At 45.5% G+C, this 25402-nt stretch overlaps 1 protein-coding gene across 1 annotated transcript in view; it reads right to left on the bottom strand.

Moving 5' to 3' along the window:
• Nucleotides 1–25402, bottom strand: part of LOC144769158 (phosphatidylcholine:ceramide cholinephosphotransferase 2-like) — a 499022-nt gene that overhangs the window by 28375 nt on the left and 445245 nt on the right. The window lies entirely within an intron of this gene.

Below are 25402 nucleotides of genomic sequence, written 5' to 3'. Positions count from 1 at the left end.
TGTGCTTCAAAACTGCATACGTATCTCGTGATTTCAATGTTCTGCAACCAGTACACAACAAGGAGTTACGACTCCCATTTATTCTGGCGCCATTTTGGGCGAGGACGGGCAGGTCCAGGATATAGTCAAAATGTCTCTACCAACCATCGACTATGATGATGTTCATATGCTGTATTTATTAGAGTAACACTCATCTGTCCACATGAAATTAATTTGCCACAATCTAAACATGTCATTTTAATCTTTCCAAAGTTCTTCTAAATATTTGGGACCGTTTCCCTTGCCTCTGATGCTGTCAGTGCCAGTTCTTTGATGAATGTACTGGCAGGTCGGGGGTTCTCCTCCAAATCTCTCTTTTATGCAGCACTATAATTAATCGGTGCCACCTCTCCATATGACGATGCATGGTATAGTTACCATAACTATATTTTTTTTCGGTTCCTCTGGAGAGTACATCGTGGCAGATGAAGCGTGTAACGTACCGGGAATTTACCTTTTTTGCATGTAGAGGAAAGGAAAAAAAATTCGAGCGTCCGAGTTCTAAGGTGTCCCAGGGCCATTTTAGTGGACCAGGCCCAAATCCAAAGGACAGGCCGCCATTTTGAGAGTCCTGTTGCAGCCGCCTGTCGCTGTAGCATCAAGAGCGGCCGAAACTCAGCTGAATGGCAACTGAAACGGTAAAGGGGCGCCCCACTACAGCAGACGAGCCTCCACCTGGGAAGGCCCGTTCACGCCGCCTCCCCCCCCCCCTTCGGGCACCCCACGCCGTTATTCGGAGCAGGATTGTAGGATGGCCACACCAATGCGGCAACTTGCTAGACACCACCTCGGTGCCAACCGAATCTCAGCGCCTTGTGGTGTCTTCTATTCAGAAAATATTGTTGTGCTGCCTTCGACCTATTCGCGCAAGTGCGCACGCAACTCAGCTGCATAGCTTGCTAGACACCACCTCGGTGCCATCCGGATCTTGGCGCGTTGCGCTGCCTTTGGCCCCATTCACACATCGGTCCGCTACTGACGCCACCTCACAGGCCAACGGGGCGCCCCACGCCCACTTTCAGCATTGTAGGATGGCCACACCAGTGCGGCAACTTGCTAGACACCACCTCGGTGCCATCCAGATCTTGGCACGTTGTGCTGCCTTCGGCCTATTCGCACATCAGTCCGCTACTGACGCGAACTCACAGGCCAACGAGGCGCCCCACGCCGACATTCAGCATTATAGGATGGCCACACCAGTGCGGCAACTTGCTAGACACCACCTCGGTGCCATCCGGATCTTAGCGCGTGGTGAAGCTGCAGCAGCTGCAAATAAGCTTCAGACAGTGTTACAACCGCTGCTCAGAACTCTCAACTATGACACCACCTCGGTGCCATCCGGATCTTGGCGCGTTGCGCTGCCTTTGGCCCCATTCGCACATCGGTCCGCTACTGACGCCACCTCACAGGCCAACGGGGCGCCCCACGCCCACTTTCAGCATTGTACGATGGCCACACCAGTGCAGCAACTTGCTAGACACCACCTCGGTGCCATCCGGATCTTGGCGCGTTGTGCTGCCTTCGGCCTATTCGCACATCGGTCCGCTACTGACGCTGCCTCACGTGCCAACGGATTTTCTACGCTTTTTATACCCTATGCCGCATAACAGGTCATGTGACTTGTTTATAAAACTTTTCATTGGTTCATTTTACTTTTGGTTTCCTAATGATGGAAGGCTTGATCATATGACCTAAAAATAACACTTTTCATTGGATGAAAACTTTTTTTTTTCCCAAACGATGAAAGCCCCACCTTGTTCCTGGATGTTTCAGACTGAAGCTGGCGTCAGCATGAAAGCACCACCATCTCGTGGCTCCGTCGTGGTCATTCCGCGAGCAATCATGGCAGCCGCTCCCCACCGGAAGCCTGCAGGAGTCGGGGGCCCCCAAGACTTTTGTACAATCCTCAAGGCTGAGGGAACGCTTTCGAGAATGGGGTCCAAGACCTAGCAGACTAGCGTCCGATTTCCAAGGTGTCCCAGGGCCATTTCAGTGGACCAGGCCCAAAAAGGAAAGAGCCTGCCGCCATTTTGAGAGTCCTGTGGCAGCCGCCTATCGCTGCACCGCAAGAGTGGGCGCAACTCAGCTGAATGGTGGATTTTGACACAGTGGACCAAAAGCGGACGGAATGGCAACTGAAACGGTAAAGGGGCGCCCCACTACAGCAGACGAGCCTCCACCTGGGGAGGCCCGTTCACGCCGCCTCACACCCCCCCCCCGGGGCGCCCCACGCCGTTATTCGGAGGGCGGCAACTTACTGGACATCACCTTGGTGCCATCGTTCTGCTGCCTTGGAACTATTCGCACAACAGACCGCTACTGATGACCCACCCCCCGCGACGCCCCACGCCGGATACCGAAATCAGTGCGGCACCCAGGCAACATCACCTGGGTGCCGTCCAGAAATCTGGACGTTGTGCTGCGGTGGGACTATTCGCACAACCGACCGCTACTTCCTTCTTTTTCCCTAAAAATGTTTAAATGTTTTTACTGTTTTTGTTTTGTTGTATATATTTATAAGTTATTAAAGTTTTATAATCCTACTACTTTGTTGGAGTGCTATATATTTTTAATGTGACACATAATTGTAAAAACTTTGATGTACAAAGAGGCATCCCTGGAATCTTCCGCTTCAGGCTCGGTCCCCTCCCCAATCACAATACAGAATGGTTTTCAGATAGTAGGAACACGTGTGGTGTGACGGATCTCATCGGGTGTGGGCCTTGATCTACTATAACTCCTTTGAAGAGGGGTGATTCTTTACAGCTGGGGCCATAAACTACATCTGCAGGGCTAGCTGATAGCCTGGGACCGGCCTGGACAATCGGACACAGAGGAAGAGGAGTGTCAGAGGGTGCGGTAGTGAATAGGGCGAAAGGGAGGTGTCGGACAGGCACAGGGTGTGATTCTCAGGGAAGAGCAGCGCAGATGGGGGGAGGTTTATTGCCCATGCGTAAGACAGAGAGCGGGGGTGACCAGTGCCTGGGGGAGATGCTTGCGAGGGTGGGGAGCCATGCTAAGGATCGACAGCGTGCAGAGAGTGGGTCTGGTCAAGGCATCTAAAATGGCTGCCGTGCACGACAAAAGTGTGGCATTTGAAAAAAGGCAAGATGGCGCAGACAATGTTTATCAACACATCCTGATTTCCTTCGAAACGAACGTTAACAGACGTTATCTCTACCACACTACCGGTCCCCCTGGGCTTAAACGCCGAGATGGTAGGGACTGCATCCCGTGGAGATAGGCCGAGACGTCACTCAGCAGAAAAAAAAGAAAAAAAAAAGTCTATAAACATACAATAAGTTAAAAGTCAATCATTCTTGTTTCCGTGTAGTACGCTCCCCAGGCCCGCGGGGCCCTTTTAAAACCTCCACATCAAACCTAGGGGGTCAGGGAGGATCTACTATGCCCCCTTATGGTCATTTGCCCCTTCGCTTTGGCCTCCACTTGTCTCTCGATCCTACCGAGAGACAAGATGGCGGCCGCTACGGACTGTTTGGAATGTTTACAGACGCCGGAGAACGAATCAGCTTCGCTTCACAAAGCTCCGTAACGCGAAAAGTACGCGAAGCGGAGCGCTGCCCGGTCCGCTGTCACAGATATATATCTTTTTTTGAACGTTAATTTCTCAAAATCCACTGGAGCACATATATTGAGACATAGCAAAGGCACATCGGGCTACCAGTACCTACAATTTTGCCAAGTTTCGTGCAAATCCATTCAGCCGTTCGATTATTATTATTATTATTATTTTTTGCCCCGTGGGGCCCTTTTAATACCTCCACATCAAACCTAGGGGGTCAGGGAGGATCTACTATGCCCCCTTATGGTCATTTGCCCCTTCTCTTTGGCCTCCTCTTGTCTCTCGATCCTACCGAGAGACAGGATGGCGGCCGCTACGGACTGTTTGGAATGTTTACAGACGCCGGAGAACCATCCGGTCCGCTGTTACAGATATATATCTTTTTTTGAACGTTAATTTCTCAAAATCCACTGGAGCACATATATTGAGACCTAGCAAAGGCACATCGGGCTACCAGTCCCTACAATTTTGCCAAGTTTCGTGCAAATCCATTCAGCCGTTCGGGCTAAAAGTGAGGCCAACCGCCCTATGGAAATTAACATTGGAAAAACGCGTTTTGGGACCCCCCTTTTTTCTCGGCCCCCCCTTAACGAACCCCCCCCAAATTTCCAGGGGCTGCTCAGAAACAAAATGTTCCATTTTCCTGAAAATTTCTGCCAATTCCGTCCACAAACGCCAAAGTTATTAGACATAGAATTTTCAAAAATCCCATAGAGAAAAAATCCTAACTATATATACCTACTGGCGACCGCCAGTAGGTAACTACTGGCGACCACCAGTAGGTAATTACCTACTGGCGGTCGCCAGTAGGTAGTTATAGTTAGGATTGTTTTCCATAGGAAATCCGCAACATTCTATTGGGAATAACTTTGGTGCAGATTGAGGGATCTGCCTGTAACTTTCCAAAATTAAGGCCAGCTCGGCTCTGCTCCCTCCCTGAAAGGTTCGGGGGGATTCGTGAAGTGGGGGCCGAGAAAAAAGGGGGGTCCCAAAACATGTTTCCCCCATGTTAATTTCCTTAGGACGAATAGACAAGGCTACAGCCCGAACCGCCGAACGGAATTAGACCAAACTTTGCAAAATTGTAGGGACTGGTACGCAGAAGTGCCTTTTCTATATTTGGTGAAAATTGCTCCAGTGTTTTTTTTTTTTAAATTAACTTCAAAAACACATATATATCTATATGCGCGCTTCTAGCACTTATCGGTACGCGTACCGGGGAGCGCACCCTGCTCGCCACGGAAGTGCGCGAGGGGAAAGCTGATTGGCTCTTGGGTGTCTGTCAACATTCTAAACAGTCCGGAGAGTCCGCTATCTTGTGTCTCGTAGAATCGAGACACAAGAGGTGAAAATAAATGGGTGGAAATGATTAAAAGGGGGCAGGGTAGACCCCCCTGACCCCCTAGATTTTCTGAGGGGGGCCTAGAAGGACCCTGAAGGGCAAAAAAACAATTAATTTTTTTAAAAATTTTCGCGGGGTAAGCGCTGGGTGCGTTCCCATGTACGCTTCCAGGTACGCGTACCCTGAGCGTAGCACAGGGAAAAACAGTGAAAGAAAATAGTGTAAAATAAGAATTTGGAGTGCTTAGGTAGGGTAGCTCTAAAAAGAGCTGTTGTTTTATGTGGGTGATTTAAGTACCTACAAGTAGGTACCGATGCAGAGTCTAAAATTCAAGAGAAAGACTCTGTTCCCCTCATCTGAGAAATGTACACCGTGTCCTCTGTAGATATCTTGCATGTTGTAATGCAAGTTATTGTGGTATATGGAACTCATACCATAATCTCTCAGGAAAGCAGGAACTGATCCTTTTGGGACCGCCTGAGAAGGCCTAGGGGGGAGGGGTACTCTACTTTGCCCCCTTTTCACGTTCTGAACTATTTTATTTTACTCTCTTCTGTAATTACACAAAATGGCAGCGATAGGATGCATCAGAGACAGACAGTGAGAGAAAGGAGGCCGGAGATGAAGAAGAGATGTCAAATACACATTGGAGATAATATAGTGGGAGAAGGGAAGTAAATATGAGTAAACTTACTATGTAACATAAAAATGTTGCACTCTATACTATAAGTCTCATTTTATACTACAATCACTTCGCTACAACCTCATAAATTAAAAATAAAAATGAATAATGTCTCAAACAATTTTTGATTTCTAAATATAAATTTATTCTTCTGAATTTTCATAATTTGAAAGAACTAGTAACATGTCCTCATCAGGAATTTCCTCTTCAATCATCTCATCAGGAATCTCCTCATGAAAAGTCTGCAATGATGATTCTTGTAACTCTATGGTCTCCAAACATTCGATAAATTCGCCGTCAAGAGATTGATCAAAAAAATCATTCAAGTCATCTCCTCCTTGTGAGAATATTTCATTATTGGTGCTGTCAATTTCAATAAATGTAGTGGATAATTCAAAAGAAATTGCCATGGTCTCTTCATTGTGATCCATTTTATTTTGAAATTTCTTGCTGTAAATTGCAGAAAAAAATAATCACTTTCATTTATCGTTTTTAGTAATACATAATATAAAACTAACTTTATCAAGTATTTAGTATAACAGAAGGACTGTAAATAAATAACAGAAAACATTTTTCAAATTATCTTAAAGTGTACAACATAGTTCCCCTTACAAATTAACAACTCACCTTTTTGAAAGTAGGAGAAGCGTTAGTACTGTGTAAATCAAACACCAGAAATTGAGCACCAAAAATTCCTCACAAATGTACCTCAGACAGTAGTATCACAAAATGGCTGTGGTTTCCTCTCATTTTAGATATATACATAACCAATTAACTTTCATCACACACAAATACAAAACCAAAGTAACATTTTAATTGGTTCTAAATTTCAACACTTTCAAATGTGTTTTCCCCATGCAATTTTCCATAGGACATTTAGATACGTCTACAGCCTGAATGGCTGAACGGAATTACACCAAACTTGGCAAAATGGTACATCAAACCTAGGGGGTCAGGGAGGATCTACTATGCCCCCTTATGGTCATTTGCCCCTTCGCTTTGGCCTCCTCTTGTCTCTCGATCCTACCGAGAGACAAGATGGCGGCCGCTAAGGACTGTTTGGAATGTTTACAGACGCCGGAGAACCAATCAGCTTCGCTTCACAAAGCTCTGTAACGCGAAAAGTACGCGAAGCGGAGCGCTGCCCGGTCCGCTGTCACAGATATATATCTTTTTTTGAACGTTAATTTCTCAAAATCCACTGGAGCACATATATTGAGACATAGCAAAGGCACATCGGGCTACCAGTACCTACAATTTTGCCAAGTTTCGTGCAAATCCATTCAGCCGTTCGATTATTATTATTATTTTTTTTTTTTTTGCCCCGCGGGGCCCTTTTAAAACCTCCACATCAAACCTAGGGGGTCAGGGAGGATCTACTATGCCCCCTTATGGTCATTTGCCCCTTCGCTTTGGCCTCCTCTTGTCTCTCGATCCTACCGAGAGACAAGATGGCGGCCGCTACGGACTGTTTGGAATGTTTACAGACGCCGGAGAACCAATCAGCTTCGCTTCACAAAGCTCCGTAACGCTAAAAGTACGCGAACCGGAGCGCTGCCCGGTCCGCTGTTACAGATATATATCTTTTTTTGAACGTTAATTTCTCAAAATCCACTGGAGCACATATATTGAGACCTAGCAAAGGCACATCGGGCTACCAGTCCCTACAATTTTGCCAAGTTTCGTGCAAATCCATTCAGCCGTTCGGGCTAAAAGTGAGGCCAACCGCCCTATGGAAATTAACATTGGAAAAACGCGTTTTGGGACCCCCCTTTATTCTCGGCCCCCTCTTGACGAACCCCCCCCAAATTTCCAGGGGCTGCTCAGAAAAAAAATGTTCAATTTTCCTGAAAATTTCTGCCAATTCCGTCCACAAACGCCAAAGTTATTAGACATAGAATTTTCAAAAATCCCATAGAGAAAAAATCCTAACTATATATACCTACTGGCGACCGCCAGTAGGTAATATATATATATATATATATATATATATATATATATATATATATATATATATATATATATATATATATATATATATATATATATTCACTGAAAAAACCATAGGTTTCAGGGGCATTATATTTAGTTGGACATTTCACTCGTACAAAACCATTGAAATTCCCCCGCTATAGTTAGTTCAGCTAACTATAACTCGCGTGCCCGCAATGCACTGCTGATGACGTCAATTATTACATCACTCATGACATGGTCAGTGACATCACTCATGACATCACTCATGACATCTCAAATGACATCACTGATGACATCATCCAGTGAATGTGTGTTTTTCTGACAATTAAATATGTTTTATATATGTATATCTCAAGGTCGATGGAAGAATAAATGGGTATATAGGTGTCTAAATGGATGTTTTTGTTTTTGAAAAATTGATTGTATAACTGAGTGATTAAGTGTATCTTAATGAATACATGGGTTAGTGAGTAATGTTTAAATATGTAAATATCTGTATCAGTCTCTGATTTTGTGTATAAGTGGCTGCATGGGTTGGTGAGTAGCTACGTGAGTGTCTATACTGGTTATTAGTTGTTTTTTTGAGTATCAGTAGGAGTGTCTGAGTGCTGTATGGTTCAGTGGGGGTATTACTTAGTGCATAGATGCATGAATGAGTGACTCACTGTTTGTATGTGTTGAAGACAGCATGTTTGCAGGACTGTACGGGTGGATGAGTGTGTGTATGGGTGTGTTAGTGAGTGAATGACTGTCTCAATAGTTTCTTTATGAGTAAATACATATGTTTTAAACTAGTATATGTGAGTATTGGTGTATATAAGTGAGTATATGTGGGAGTGAAAGATTGGAAGAGTTCCTGTATAAATAAGTATTTGTTTCTTTAAGCGATTGTTTAAGATAGTAAGTATGTGTAAATTTCTGTAGAAGTAAGTGTGGTGGTATGTGTATAACTGTATATGCAAGTAAATGGATGTTTGATAGTTTGTTTGCATGTATGACTATGTGTGTGAGTAACTCTATGGATGAGTGGCGGTATGTATCAGGATGTATAGGTGTATGAGTACACATGATGAGTGAGTACATGTATGAGTGGCTCTATAGAACTATTGGTGAATGAGTGGATGTGTTTGTAGATCTTTGAATTACTGAATAGGTGTGTTGTAACTGGTATTGGTATGTCCATTGTTTTGAAAATGTTCGTTTGTATTTTTGAGCGTGTGTATCAAAGGTTAGATTAGGGTGAGAGGAGGTCTGCCACTCTTTCACAAGGAGGATGTCATCAATGATGTCATCAGTTATGTCATTTGAGATGTCATCAGTGATGTCATGAGTGATGTCACTGACCATGTCATGAGTGATGTAATATGTGACATCATCAGCAGTGCATTGCGGGCGCGCGAGTTATAATTAGCTGAAATAACTATAATGGGGAATTTCTATGGTTTTCTACGAGTGAAATGTCCAACGAACTATAACGCCCCTGAAACCTATGGTTTTTTCAGTGAATTTCTAAGGTTTTTAAAATGCTAATTTCTAACTATAACGTGCCTGAAACCTATGGTTTTTTCAGTGAATTTCAAAGGTTTTTTAAATGCTAATTTCTAACTATAATGTGCCTGAAACCTATGGTTTTTTCAGTGAATTTCAGAGGTTTTTTAAATGCTAATTTCTAACTATATCGTCTCTGAAACCTATGGTTTTTTAAGTGAATTTCTAAGGTTTTTTTTTAAATGCTAGTTTCTAACTATGCCTACAGAGGTAGGACTTGTGAAGAAAGAAGAAAAAATGCACAGAAATAAGCAAAAGAAATGCAGAAAGAACCAACAGAAGCCAACAAAGACGAAGAAAAGTGCAGGAAGAAGCAAGACGTGCAGTAAGAACAAAGAGAGGAGCAGAAAGAGGCCTTGTTGCAAAATCATCTTGTGCCCTCAACTTTTTCAGACGAGTACTGGTGGTAACTTAATCTGACTAACCAGGCCTAGAGCCAGTGCTATACTAAAAGACACTTAGAATACAGTGAAAACACCTACACACACTAGGGAACACTATGCACTGGGGTACCCCTGTGATTAGCATGACCTCCTCTGTAAGGCCCTAGTACATAATAGGGCAGGGGGATTAAAACTACCTCTAGGTCAGAGGTGCAGAAAGGCCCCACCCCTCTGTTCACCACAGTGAAAATGGGCCCTGTGGCGCGTTTTGAGTTGGGGGAATAAGTTCCCTTGAATCCTGAGGGTCCCTGGGGTCCAACTAGCCCACCAAGTACCGCCACTGAGCTCCACAGAGCTGCGTTGCAGAGGGGTGTATAAAGGTGCGTGGCCTGGACCACCTCTCTGCAACGCAGGCCTATGGCCGTTACTAGAGGTACCTGGTGGGCTAGTTGGCCACCAGGGGCCCTCAGGATTGAAGAGGAATTAATTCCCCAACTTAAAAGGCGCCACAGGGCTTGTTTGCACACATGTCACTTCAGGCCCCGCCTCCTTCCTTAACCACTGTACAAACGCGCCCGTGGCGCATTTTCAGTTGGGGGATTAAGTCTCCTTCAATCCTGAGGGTCCCTGGGGTTCAACTAGTCCACCAGGTACCTCCAGTAAGCGCCACAGAGCTGGATTGCAGAGAGGTGTAAAAAGGGGTGTGGCCTGGACCACCTCTCTGCAACGCAGGCCTCTGGTGCTTTTTGGAGGTACCTGATCGGCTAGTTGGTCCCCAGGGGCCCTCAGGATTGAAGGGGAATTAATTCCCCAACGTAAAACGTGCCACAAGGCGTGTTTGCACACATGTCACCTCAGGCCCCTCCTCCTCCCTTCACCACTGTGCAAATGCGCCTCATGGCGCATTTTAAGTTGGGGGATTAAGTCCCATTGAATTCTGAGGGTCCCTGGGGTCTAACTAGCCCACCAGGTACCTCCAGTAAGGGCCACAGAGCTGCATTGCAGAGAGGTGTAAAAAGGGGCGTCGCCTGGACCACCTCTCTGCAACCCAGCCTTGTGGCGCTTTTTGGAGGTACCTGATGGGCTAGTTGGCCCCCAGGGGCCCTCAGGATTGAAGGGGTATTAATTCCCCAACTTAAAACGCGCCACAGGGTGTGTTTGTACACATGTCACCTCAGGCCCCGCCCGCTCCAAGCAACACTCTGCAAACGCACCCTGTGGCGCGTTTTAAGTTGGGGAATTAATGTCCCTTCAATACTTGGGGTCCATGGTGGCCAACTAGCCCACCAGATACCTCCAGTAAGTGCCACAAAGCTGCGTTGCAGAGAGGTGTAAAAAGGGGTGTGGCCTGGACCACCTCTCTGCGATGCAGCCCTGTGGCGCTAACTGGAAGTACCTGGTGGGCTAGTTGGCCACCAGGGACCCCCAGTATTGAAGGGGAATTTATTCCCCAACTTACAACTCGCCACAGGGCGCAATTGCAGAGTGTTGCTTTGAGGGGGCGGGGCCTAGGCACAATCACGTTTATTTATTTATTTTGGAAGGGGGGCTGTGTGGCCCCCTTATTTTTATCTTTTCGGAACCCTGGGGACCCCCTCCCCCAGGACCGGACCCCAATTAAAAATAAAATAACATTTATTAACGGGAAGGGGGCCTCGTGGGCCCCCCTCCCGTGGCCATCCCCCAGGGCATGGCCAAATTTTATTTTTATAATTATTGAGGGGGGTCACGTGCCCCCCCTCCCTGGCCACCTCTGGCCCTGGGACCCCATCCCCCGGGACCTGGCCACCTCGTTGGGGACCATGGGGGAGCCCCCATTTCACACATGGTCCCTTGCCGGCATTGCTTTTCCACATGGGGAGCTGTTGACATGCAGCTCCTTGTGTGGAAAAGGAACGTGGTTTGGATTTTGGAAGAGAGAGCAGGTTTCCTGCTCTCTCTTCCAAAACCCAAACCCCAGTTTGGTATGAAAGGGCGGGAGCCGAGAGGCTCCTTCTCTGCCATAGCAGATGTCATCAGTGATGTCATCAGTGATGTCACTGACCATGTCATGAATGATGTAATATGTGACATCGTCAGCAGTGGATTGCGGGCGCGCGAGTTATAGAGAGTACAACTAACTATAACGGGGGAATTTCAATGGTTTTGTATGAGTAAAATGTCCAGCTAACTATAACTGGTGTGAAACCTATGGTTTTTGCAGTGAATTTAAAAGGTTTTTAAAATGCTAATTCCTAACTATAATGAGTGTGAAACCTATGGGGCCTTATTTACGAGCCCCTTGCGCCTCCGAAACGTCACTTTTTGTGATGTTCTGGTGGCACAGAAGACTGAGTGATATTTATCAGGCAGGACTAAGCCACTTTTTGTGGCGTAATCCTGCCTGATAAATATCAGTCTCTTTAACGCAGTGTCCTGCGTTAAAGGGGCTTGCAATGGGTGTTGCTGGGGGCGTTCCCAGCAGCATCCATGGAATTGAGTAATTTATAGCATCCTCAAAGTCAGTCTTTCAAAAATTCCAAAGATAAGGACATGATAATCCAAATCCAAATGTTCCTCAAGAAAAGTCATAAACCGTGTCCGTGGGTCATATCTGCCCAAACGCCGATATTCCGAACAATTAAAAAGGACTTTTCTTGAGAAACATTTGGATTTGGATTATCATGTCCTATACTTTGGAATTTTTGAAAGACTGACTTTGAGGATGCTATAAATTACTCAAGTCTGCCCGAATTGTGTGGGTAAAATTGAAACATTTGGAAGAAATATCTAGTTATATGACAACAGGATACCGACATAACTTGAAGGAAATAAGAACGCCCTGAAGAAGTTCTGTTGTACAGAACGAAACGCGTCGGCTGGCTGTGGTACATAAACTTAAGGAAAATAAAAGCATTTGAATATACACCAAGATTCAGCGCTTCAATAAGGACTCTAAGTGATATGATTTGATTGGACTTGTTGTGCAAGTGGTGCTGTGCCAAACTTTGGAAAATTCTCAACTACTCTCTACTACTCACTCTCTACTACTCCACTACTCTCTAATACTCACTCTCTACTACTCATTCTCTACTACTCTACTACTCTCTACTACTCACTCCCTACTACTCACTATCTACTACTCTCTACTACTCACTCTCTACTACTCACTCTCTACTACTCTCTCTCTACTACTCACTCTTTAATACTCACTCGCTACTACTCTCTACTACGCACTCTCTACTTCTCACTCTCTACTACTCTCTACTACTCACTCTCTACTACTCTCTCTCTACTACTCTCTACTACTCACTCCCTATTACTCACTCTACTACTCACTCTACTACTCACTCTCTACTACTCACTCTCTACTACTCACTCTCTACTCCTCTCTCTCTACTACTCTCTACTTTTCACTCTACTCCTCACTCTCTGCTACTCTCTCCTATTCTCTCTCTCTGCTACTCACTCTCTGTTACTAACTCTCTACTACTCACTCTCTACTACTCTCTACTACTCACTATTTACTACTCTCTACTACTCACTTTCTACTGCTCTCTACTACTTACTCTCTACTACTCTCTACTACTCACTCTCTACTACTCACTCTACTATACACTCTACTACTCTCTACTACTCACTCTCTGCAACTCTCTCTACTGCTCTCTACTACTCACTCTCTACTCTCTATTACTCACTCTCTACTCTCTACCTCTCTCTACTTCTCTCTACTTCTCTCTCTACTAGTCTCTACCTCTCTACCTCTACCTCTCTACCTCTACCTCTCTACCTCTACACCTCTACCTCTACACCTCTACTTCTCTACCTCTCTACACGCACACATATACACATATATATATGCATATGCATTTATATATATGTATGTGTATATATATATATATATATACATACATATATAAACATACTAGCAGTCCGTCCCGACGTTGTCCGGGTATGAAATAGAATGTGTGTAATGTGTGTATTTAGCAAGGGCAATTTATTTTAAAATCTCGCGGTAGACAACATTTTTTGTTTCATTAGAATAGGGATGGAGAAGGCCCAGATGCAGCCCTGGTTGATGTTAGCAGGCGCGTGTAATTGGTGTAGTGATCCGCCGCCTGAGCCCGGCTACAGCCCTGGTTGATGTTAGCAGGCGCGTGTAATGTCGTTCAATGAGAGAGTTATCAGCCGCGGGTAAATCCGTTTAATGAGAGAGTTGAGTGACAGCGAGTAGGAGAGGCTGCAGTAATTGTCCCCGCAGACACGCTCATTTGCGTGTTCCCCCGCTGGAGGCCCAGGTGCGGGCCTGTTTGTTGTTAGCAGGCGAGTGTTCCCCCACTTGAGGCCCAGCTGCAGCCCTTGTTGATGTTTTCAGGCGCATGTAATTAGTGTACTGATCCGCCGCCTGAGCCCGGCTAGAGCCGTGGTTGATGGTAGTAGGCGCGTGTAATTTCGTTGAATGAGAGAGTTCAGTAACAGCGCGCAGGAGAGACTGCGGTATCGTTACTTACCAGGCCTCCAGGTGAACGTGTTTGTCACACCCCCAGCACACGGCCACAGCAGACGATCTTCTGATTAATGTACGACCCACATGGCATGAAGGGAGAAACGTAGCACACGCCCCCATCATTTCTCACGCCCCCAGCGTGCCCCTGGGTGCGGCGCAATTGCGTTCACATGGCATGAAAGCCGGACACACGCCCCCAGCGTTTCTCACGCCCCCAGCGTGTCACGCCCCCAGCGTGTCACGTCCCCAGTGTACCCCTTGATGCTGCGCAGCAACGTAATTGGCGCTTGTATGTACGACTCACATGGCATGAAGGGTGGACACACGCCTCCAGCGTTTGTCACGCCCCCAGTGTTTGTCACGCCCCCAGCACACGCCCACAGCCTACGATGTGATGGACGTACCACACGCCCCCAGCCCACGCCCACAGCACAACGCAGACACACCCACAAGGGACTACTTTGCTGGCACGGTTCTTTTACCTTTTAAATGTATAGAGGAGTTGGCCTAACGGCTAAGGCGCTCGACCTCGGACCTGGAGATCTGGTTTCGAGACTTGGTAACGACGCCAAACGTCCTGTGATTCTGGGCAAATCACTTAATCTCCCCGTGCCTAACAAAAATTAATGTGTGTCCTCATGTAACGTAACTGGTGCTATGTAAAGCGCTCTGATACCTGATTCAGTTCGGGTCAAGTTCACGCTATATAAAACTCCTAGCCTATGTCCTTCTGCTGCAACTGCCCTTTCCAACTCTGTATTGGGTGTTGTGATTGGTGCTGTGGTTAATGAGATTACCCGCCTCAAAGGTTTGGGCTCTCTCTTTATAATATTAGTAGGGATAGTATGGATTTTTTGCAATTTTTTTAATACATTTTTTTATCCGTCTGCATAGCCTATGTCCTTCTGCTGCAACTGCCCTTTCCAACGCTGTATTGGGTGTTGTGATTGGTGCTGTCGTTACTGAGATTACCCGCCTCAAAGGTTTGGGCTCTCTCTTTATAATATTAGTATGGATATAATCTGCATATCTATATAAATACAAATATACAAATACATATACATATATGCATACATATGCATGTTATTTACTAAAATGAGTATGGTACCATCAACAAATGATTTATAATGTAACTAAAGTCCTAAAACCTTCTATTAACTGCAATGCTTTTTAATGCGGTGCTATCATGTGTATTGGTCCCAAGATGGCTGCCAACACTTATTGGATGAAGTGCTGACAGCCAATCAGATCTCACGATGAGATGTGTGGTTAGGCTCCGCCCAGATAGATACATTTTTTCACATTTGATTTTCTCAACAACTACGGGAGGGATTTACACCATTTAAACAAAAGGGCGATCTGCGAATCAGACTCTACCATTTTGCCAAATTTCTTGTAATTCCGTTCAGCCGTTCGGGCTGTAGCCGTGTCGAATCGTCCTATAGAAATTAACATGGGGAAAACACGTTTTGGGACCCCCTTTTTTCTCGGCCCCCGCTTGACGAATCTTCCCACGACTTTCAGGGAAGGAGCGGAGCGGAGGGGGCCATCTTCTTTGAGAAATTCGGGAAGATTCAACAACCGGCGCCAAAGGTATTCCCAATAGAATGTTGCAGATTTCCTATGAAAACTAGGTCCTAACTATAACTACCTACTGGTGACCGCCAGTAGGTTATATATATATATATATATATATTTATGTATGTATATATGTATGTATATAAATATATATACATATATACATATATATATATATATATATATATATATATATTGCTGCTCCCAAATTTCTCCACGTTCGTGTAGAACAAGAAATAGCACTCTCAGGGGGGGTAACAATACCAACAAAGTTTTATTGGCTACCCAGCACAGACAAGACGCGTTTCGGCACTTAGCCTTTGTCAATTGCACGACTCACATGGCACGAAGGGCGGACATACGCCCCCAGCGTTTGTCACGCCCCCAGCGTTTGTCACGCCCCGGCACACGCCCACAGCCTACAATGTGATGGACGTACCACACGCCCCCAGCCCACGCCCACAGCACAACGCAGACACGCCCAAAAGGGACTACTTTGCTGGCACAGTTCTTTTACCTTTTAAATGTATAGAGGAGTTGGCCTAACGCCTAAGGCGCTCGACCGGGGGATCTGGTTTTGAGTCTTGGTAACGACGCCAAACGTCCTGTGATTATGGGCAAATCACTTAATCTCCCCGTGCCTAACAAAAATGAATGTGTGTCCTCATGTAACATAACTGGTGCTATGTAAAGCGATCTGATACCTCATTCAGTTCGGGTCAATTTCACGCTATATAAAACTCTGCAAAAAAAAAAATATATGGTGGCCGTCAGCATAGCCTATGTCCTTCTGCTGCAACTGCCCTTTCCACGCTGTATTGGGTGTTGTGATTGGTGCTGTGGTTACTGAGATTACCCGCCTCAAAGGTTTGGGCTCTCTCTTTATAATATTAGTATGGATATATATATTAAATACGCATGGATAGATCGTGCTGACTTACAAGAAAAAATTAAAGAGATTGAAAAGAAAATCGAGGAAGAAATGGATGACAAAAAAAGTGAAGAGCTTCGGCAATCAATGAAGAAAAGATTGCTAGACTATGAGGCAACAATAAAAACAAGAAACCAAACCAAATTCCTAAGGGACGAGAAGAATTATAGCAATGGACGCATTTTGACATTTGCTAAAAGATACGACGCCCAAAGGAAAGAATTGTCTAAAGCTCAATCTAAACTAAGCACACCACCAACCACTTCGGAATAAGAAATATCTGGGGACGAACAAACGGGAAGAGGAGGGGAGGAGAGATCCGCAGGACAAAGTTCCACAACTTCGAATCCAACATCCACCTTGACACCTCCTTTTTTTCAGGAGTACGAATTAATGAGAGGGCTGAGACAACGACCAGCCCAACGAGTACCCCCAGAAGGAAGAGGAGACAAACAAGGAGGGGCAAAAAAAGTTGTCACAGGACGTTCCACCCCAGTGGTTACACGGAGCAAACGGGGCAAACAATGGAAATAAGTAATGAACAGACAGTAATAAATCTATCGAATAGAACATTGACTGAGACGGAAACAACTGTCCCACAGCCGCATACAACTACACACAAATGCGCATAGATTTATATCTGTTCATAAGGAAAGTCAAACTGTTGAAAATACATACTCTGCACCCCGGAAAAAATACAAATGTAGCAACAGGAGAACAAGGGCCATTTGACGCACTAGTGGGATCGGATTTGGAAACCATACGAATTCTGAACACTAAATGGCCATGTTTTGGGGCCATTTAGTGTTCGCATAGGTACAATCAAAGACCTGGCATCGAGCTTGGAGTGTTGGAGGCGGAGCCACGAGACAAGCAACCGCAGCTGCGAGGAGAGCAAAGTGAAGCGAGAGGTGAGAGGCGAGGACGCGAGGACGCCGGTCAGGCGGTCGGGCAGCTAGGTTACCAGCTACCGGTTACCGGAATATCTGGCATACCTGGTTATCAGAACCTGGCCCCCCCAAACAGGCCCTAGGCAGCAGCCGTGCCAGACCTGTGCCAGGCTCGTGTCAGTCCTGCGACTCCCAAACCCAGTGACTCCGCGCGGGGGGGTCCCGCTAGAACATCGCTAGAACACCCTCGCCAGAGTGGGCGAGCCACGGAAAGAAAGCTGTGGCGAGGCACCTCCACCTCGGGTGCGGCGCACCGGTAATTGGTGGCGGGTGGTGGAGCGGAGCAGTGGGCAGTGAGCACAGCACAGCTGAGTGGATCGTCACGTCGAACCACGGATCACCATAGTACGGTTACAGCTCGGCACGGGTCCCGTGTGGCTAGTTGGGGGCCGTAGAGCAGAGAAGATGAGGCAGCGCCAGGTGTGAGCGCTGAGCTCAGTTGAGCCGAGCGCTGCGAGAACAACACCAGCGCTGGAGGAACAGCTGAGTTAAGCGCTGGGAGAACGCTGGGAGTACAACATCTGAACCCATCACCTGATCCCTAGCTAGGAACCACCGGCAGACGTGAGACGCCACTGAAGAGCTCTCACTACAGGTACCTCGCTAGCGCCTTAATCATTCTGGGCTAGGAATAGGAGTGGCTGGGCAGCAGACAAGTGGATCAGAAGGAGCGGAACCGCTGCGGGCTTGACCTGCACGCCCCACACGCAGCTAGCGTCTATAATACAGACTCCCAGCCAGCCTAGTCAGCCAGCCCACAAACAACATAAACTATCCGCCACCAAGAACGCCACAAAATACCACAAAATATCAAATCCAACTTATTCGCGGTTATAGCAGCCAGGTGTGACGTGGTGCTGGGTGTGGGGGCGCAGGGACAAACCATTCCCCTTCCCGGCATCCGCGTGAGGGCGTAACAAAGGATTACCAAGGGACCACAAGTAAGCTGAATAATGAGATCAGGAACAGTCAGGCTTGAATTAAAGCCTAAACCACCGGCCAAATCTAAAACGAGGAAAAGGAAACAGGGCAAACTAGAGCCGAGCAGCTCACCGAATTTAGGACACGTCCAGGCCACCAACCTTCAAGCACATAACAATATTGGAGAGGACCGTACGTCAGCAGTTGTAGACATGCTGACATCTAACCAACCTCTAACCTCAATTGACTCTACTCATAAAAACCACCAGGCATCCTCTGTCCCCTTGCCGCCTTGCTCAACTACTGTCCCCAAAACCCACAAAGGCCCGCGCAAAAGCCACTACAAGCAGCCCCGAAGATTCCATCAACAGCCAAGGAAAATCTGGTAATAATTGACAGAATGCCACCTAAGAAAAGGATATGCTCATATCAGCCTAGGATCTATACAAAGTTCTCCTTTCTCAAAGATCCGGGGACAGTCATCTTTTCTAAGACAGGGGACATTAGCGGCCTTCAAACTCCGCTACTAAAAGGTGCTTCTGTCGATACTCAAACGACAAAGAGCCAAGTAGGCTTATTCAATTATTCCAATGCCCTTGCTCCACCCAGCAGCGGGGTGGCTACACCAACGCCAATGCCAATACCACTACAATTAACATCAATGGTCCCAGGGGACACCGCTGCACTCAATCCTACAACTAGTCATGCTCATACCACTCTCAACTTCCTGGGAGATGGGTCTGACAGTAAAAATCACACGTTTGTGCAGAGTCCTCCAAATGAAGCGGAAATAATTGAGTCAATATGTGTGCAGACCTTATCCACCCCCAATTTGACTCAACCGAGTAAGCACGGTTTATCCCCCTTGAGAAGCCAAGACAGGTCCAAGGAAACTAAAGCTATGGTTCACAGGGAGGGAGTTAGAGAAGTCTTGCCTGGCCTCCATCGAGCCAGCAGTTCCCCTAGTCTTGTAATTCCTGGTATGGAAACTCGAGGCGCTTGTGTGGAGCCACCAATGGAGCCATCAATGGCTCTAACAAGAGAAGAAAGCGGGCATCCTTTGCTCCAATCGCCAGGATTCCCCTCAACTCCGGCAAAAAAAATCACAAGGTAATCTGAGCATAATCACTGAACAACTAACTCCAAACATTGGTCCAACGGCGGTAATGGCATCTCAACGTCGTACTTTATTGCACTTTAATGACTCCCAATCTGTAAACAATTCCATAGACAATGACATGTGTTCCATCACAGTACAGGAGTGGGAGGAATTAGTTGCTGCCTACAATGTCAAGCCCTCTGAAGAGAAATCGATGACCAACGCCTCCCCAAGACCAGAAGGGGGCATTAACTTAGGCAACCAAGTCCCGGATACCCTATGGTCTATAATCCTATGCACCTTACAACAGTCAGCTACCGCCCTGGACTTTCAGTCACAAAAAATGGACTTACAGCTCACGGTTGTGCAGATAATGGCCGACTCAATCTCAGGGATCGACTGGAAAATTTCGGAATTGAATGGTCTCATAAGGAGGGGTCAAGACGCAGTTCTTGCAGATTACTCATCTATCACCCAACACCCCCCTTATGATCCTCTTTTAGATAAATTATCATCTTTACCATCTATGCTAGGAGACCTGATAAGTGACTTAAAATCATCAGCTCTCCAATCGTTGAAGCAACAAACCCCCGACCCTTCCGCAGTTTCCCCGGCGATTGCTTAGAGGCATGCGATTAAGCTGCCAGGCGACCAGAGTCTAGCCATTACTTTGCTATCCCATGCCTCACCTTCTTAACTATCGGAAACGGAGGAAGTGATCACTAGCACGAGCACAGCCGAACCCCCGATACAAACCAACGCAAAGTCTCGCAGAAAGAACAAAAGGAAAGGTAGGAACCGTACGTTAACAGGGGCAAGGCTTAATTTAGAAGAACCACCACCCCTCATTGCGGTCTCAGACATTGATGCTCGGAGCTCGTCACCCAGTGCCCACCTGTCCCCCTCGCCCGAAGCTCGAGCCAATGCGTCAACAGAGCCCCCATCACAGTGTTTAAAATCAACGCTTAATTCCATAAAAAATATCTGACATCAAAAAAATGCAATAAACAGAAACTTTTTACAAGTCAAAAGAATTCAGCCAGGCCAGTCCTTGGATAATAGTAAAATCACATCGGGAGAAGAGGCCGCAAAAAACAGGCGGGACGCTACCCCTACGGTCTTGACCTCGGAGACACGCCTGGAGTCCAAACCGAAAATAATCAGTACCACGGTCACGACCTTGGAGACACGTCCTGAATCCAAGTCAAAAACAAACAGCACCCTCTGGACTACGAAGCTAGACAATGACCAAGGTGAGGGTTCACTCGCTTTAGGTGGAGCATCCTCAAGCCACGCCCCTGAACCATCTTCTGAGGCCGATAGGAGCCCACTGACAGTCCCAATAAGAGTGCAGTGTCAGAGTATTCCAACTTCAATTTTGTTCATCCCAGAATATATATCCAGAGGGAAGGAAGACACATTGAACAGGGGGAACATATTAAGACTCTTGCACTCTTCAACAAGCCTTGCGAACATCAGCACGACTGACCTTCTTCAAGTAGGGTTTCAATCCAACACCTTGTCCCACCAGCCTGACATCACCAAAACCACTTGGATTTCGCTGGAGATAGCTAATAAGAAGAGGAGGCAATGTTCCAGCAATGGGGAATTGCCTTGAAACTGGAAAGACAACCCCGCCATCCAACTCCGCTTATACCTTCCACCCAACCTCAGCCTCAAAAAAACTTTAGATCAATATTAAAGGGAGCCAGGAGCTGCTCACCAGGGCAACGCTTCCGAAATACTATAAGTCCTCAACTGGGTCAAAATCATGATCAAAATACGAACCTGTCGTTATCGACTGACCCTAATTGGAGACGTATACAGCGCACTATCGTGACAACGACTGTTGATGTCTGACAGAAGGAGCAAGCGCCCCTCAACCCCCCGGCGAGACGCAAGGCCATAAGAATCTGTTCATGGAACATCAACGGCTTAGCTAATAAAAGGAACGACCCAGAATTTATACAATACTTAACCTCATTTGATCTCTTGCTGACACAAGAAACTTGGGAAGATAAAGTATTTGATCCCCAGGGGTTTACGTCACTCTGCACGCCGGCAAATAAAACCTCAACCTTTGGCCGAGGTTCAGGACGACTGATGGTCTTTGCCTCTATAACGACTATAGGCGAAATTAGGGCTCTGGACTTTCACTTAACCCCCCCAAGTGCCATACAGGTGGCAAAGCTCTCACTCCCTCTAACAAAGCAGCATCAGGAAGTTATTATCATAAACACATATATCCACCCCAAATGGAAACAAAAATCGGTGGAAGAGTTGGCGCACGTTTTACAAAAATAAGGGACTCCGGGGTATCGGACACCTTCATCCTGGCTGGTGACTTTAACATGCTTCTTATGAGCAAAGAGCAAGACACTGACCTCATTTACAAATTAGATACAGCATGGGGCGTGCTGCCACAAGGCCGAATAAAAAAAATAACCTAACGAAATATTCAAAAAACTTTCTTTGGCAAGTGAATATCCACAACTTAAGGGCCCTAAACGGACGTTATGCTGAAGACGACCCACCCGCAGCCACCTTCCACTCTAGTACACAGTCCTCGCATTTGGATTACATGTTCATGTCCTTAGACATGTTCAGCTGGATAACATCATTTAAAATAGATGCGATCGACTTCAGCGATCATCTGCCTCTGGTGGCTGAGATAAGATCCAATTCGGCACAGGATAAAGAACGCCACTTTGGCCCAGAGACAGAAGTCAGTGCAAACTTAAAACGGATACGGTGCAATCTCGACAACATCGAATGAATCAGACGCTGATGAAGAACAGTTGGAAAGAAATGCCACGCAAATGTTGGAAGACACTGGAATCAATCAAAAAGGGTGCAAAAGCACGATACGCAAGAAATCAAAAATAATTCCTAGGACACCGCATGATGCAATCGATACATTTCAAGAACTGGTGATTGAGGAATTAAAAAAGCTACAAACAAAAAAGTTTAATGGAAAGAAAAGGAATATGACTAAAAATCAATGGGAGGCGGTAAAGAAACTTAAGGAGGATGGTACCATCATTATCAAGCCCTCCGACAAGGGGGAGAACGTAGTGGTCCTCAGTAAAGAGCAATATGAGGATGAAGCCCTTTAACAGTTAAGAAATATAGAACATTATACTCCAATAAAACAACAGGAGTATCTGGACAGCATCGGCAAGTTCAATGAACTGATATCAGGATGGCGAGACGAAGGCATTCTGGATCAGGAAGACTGGCAGTTCATCAAGTGTGAACATCCAGAAGTGGACACATTTTATCACTTACCCAAAGTGCATAAAAGTAAAACTTGGCCACCGGGAAGACCTATCATCTCTTCCAAGAAGAGCCTACTGGAGAACACCTCAATCTATATTGACCACTTCATTTCCCCAATGGTGAAAGATCTGAACTCGTATCTCAAGGATACGAAGGACTTTTTACGAATCATTGAAGGTACCAGCTGGGACTCTGATATGCTCCTAATAACTTTGGACATAACAAGTCTATATACTTCAATAAATCATGAAAAGGGTTTACATGCCATGAACTGCTTTCTAAACAAAAGACCTCTCAAATTCCGAAAACACAATCAGATGTTATTGGAGCTCACCAGATTTTGCTTGTATAATAATAGCTTTACATTGTCAGGACAACTGTATCGCCAAAGACAAGGGACCGCGATGGGCACGTGCTTCGCCCCCAGCTGCGCGAATTTATTCGTCGGCTGGTGGGAGAAGCACGTGGCCTGGGCGGGGCCGAATGAACAATGGATAGAAAAAATCGCTCTATGGGCGCGTTACATTGATGATTTATTCATCGTGTGGCGTGGTCCAAGGAGTGAAGCAGAAAGATACATAGAGATCCTTAATGTGAATGATCTGAATTTAAAGTTTACAGGCTGCATAAATTAAGTGCAAAGGAAGTAATGTATCTAGACCTGAAAGTGTATATAGAAAATGAAAGGATTGAAACATTATTGCATCGCCAGGCCACAGCCGGAAACACGATTCTCCACGCTGATAGTAGTCATCCAAAAAGGGTGGTGAAAAATATTCCAGTGGGAGAATTTTTAAGAATGAAGCGTAATTGCTCAACACCCATAGAGTGCGACAAGACAATAACGCAAGCGAAAGAAAGATTCCGGAAAAGAGGATACTGCAGGGGTTTCTTAGACAAAGCAGAAAAAAGAAGCAATGAAACAGGTAGAGATACCCTACTAAGAGATAAAGTCAAGAAAGAAGATAACAATGTCAGATTAATAAGCAATATTACTGATAAATCTTCAGAGGTGTACCAGATTCTGAGAAGAAACTGGAAAGTACTGAAATCTGATAGTGTAGTGGGAGCAAAGCTACCTGATAACCCCTTAATCACTTACAGGAGAGGAAATTCCTTGAAGGACCAACTGGTTGATAGCCACTATGACCCAAAAAGAAAAAGGTCCAAGAAAGTGACGGGATTCTTCCCCTGTATGAAATGCAAGGCATGTAATCATAGCAGTAAGATCAAAACATATGCAGTACCCGGAATCCAAAATAGTGTGCCTATCACCAAATTGCTGAATTGCAATTCAGAATACACAGTTTATTGTCTAACATGTCCCTGTGGAAAACGGTATGTGGGGAGCTCAATCCACCCTGCCAAAAAAAGGATATTAGAACATCAAAGAGCCATCACAAATAAAGATCAAGTATATCCGGTGGCTCGCCACTTTGAGAAAGAACATGGCAGTAACTGTAATCTTCTGACCTTCTTCTGCTTGGACCAATTGGTCAAATCAGAACAAGGGGGTGATAACATTAAAAAACTTCGCACACTATAAAGCTACAGACAAAGGCCCCTTTGGGTCTTAACAACGAGGAAGAAATGTGGGTTCATGTAGGTCGCTAAAAACTGTGTATACTTCCAATGACCTTATTTACCTTAGGTAACATGTATCTCCTATCAAAGATGCAACACTGCTGATAAACTGCTAATTCCTAGCCCATTCAGGGCATTATTATTTAAACAGTGGAATATGTTCGTTCGTTTTTTTATAGTAAAAAGCGTTACCAACAATATTGTTCATGGTTAAAAAGTTATCAAACGTAATGAGCAATATTCAAAAATGATGGGGCCTTATATTGTATATGATCATCTGTGCCTTGATATTTTGTAATACATAGAAATACATAAACAGATTAGATCAAACAATAGGAACAGGAGGGTGGAAATAACTCCAAGATGGCCGCCGCTTGTTGATGCATACATTTTTTAGTCCACTGTTTATTTTCATGTTTTCACTTGTATGTAATGCACGAGACATGTTCTATGTTGATTAACATGGTAATTTGTTGTTTGTTTATTTAAATGTGTATGAGTAAAGTTACGAGTTGACACTGACGAAGGCGGAAACGCTGAAACGCGTTTGTCAATCTGGATGCAGAAGCGCGAAATAAATAAATCAAAACCACTTTAGACCCCGATGGATGGCTTTTTGCGTGCACTTGAGTAAAGTGGTGTGTTGGAATTACAGACCAGGGTTGGGACTATATATATATATATATATATATATATATATATATATATATATATATATATATATGTATATATACATGTATATATATATATATATATATATATATATATATATATATATATATATATATGTCCGAGACTTCTTGGAGAGGCGCTTGCACTGCCATTGCGTCTCCAGTCTTGGTGCTAAGGGACAAGGAGGCTGGAGGTAGGGTACCTAAGGACGTTTATCCCCAGAAATTTTGCTGGAGTATCCCACTGCGGCATGTTGCATTCCAGCAAGGTGCATGATGGTACTAGCAGTCCGTGACTTGGTGCTGCTCAGGTGTCGGCACAATTACGAGCTTCAGCTGGGCCTTTCACCAC

The sequence above is a fragment of the Lissotriton helveticus genome, chromosome 7, assembly GCF_964261635.1.
Source record: "Lissotriton helveticus chromosome 7, aLisHel1.1, whole genome shotgun sequence".
In the NCBI taxonomy this organism is placed as follows: Eukaryota; Metazoa; Chordata; class Amphibia; order Caudata; family Salamandridae; genus Lissotriton; species Lissotriton helveticus.
The sequence above is the reverse complement of the archived record's forward strand: the minus strand, read 5'-3'. Positions and strand labels throughout refer to the sequence as shown.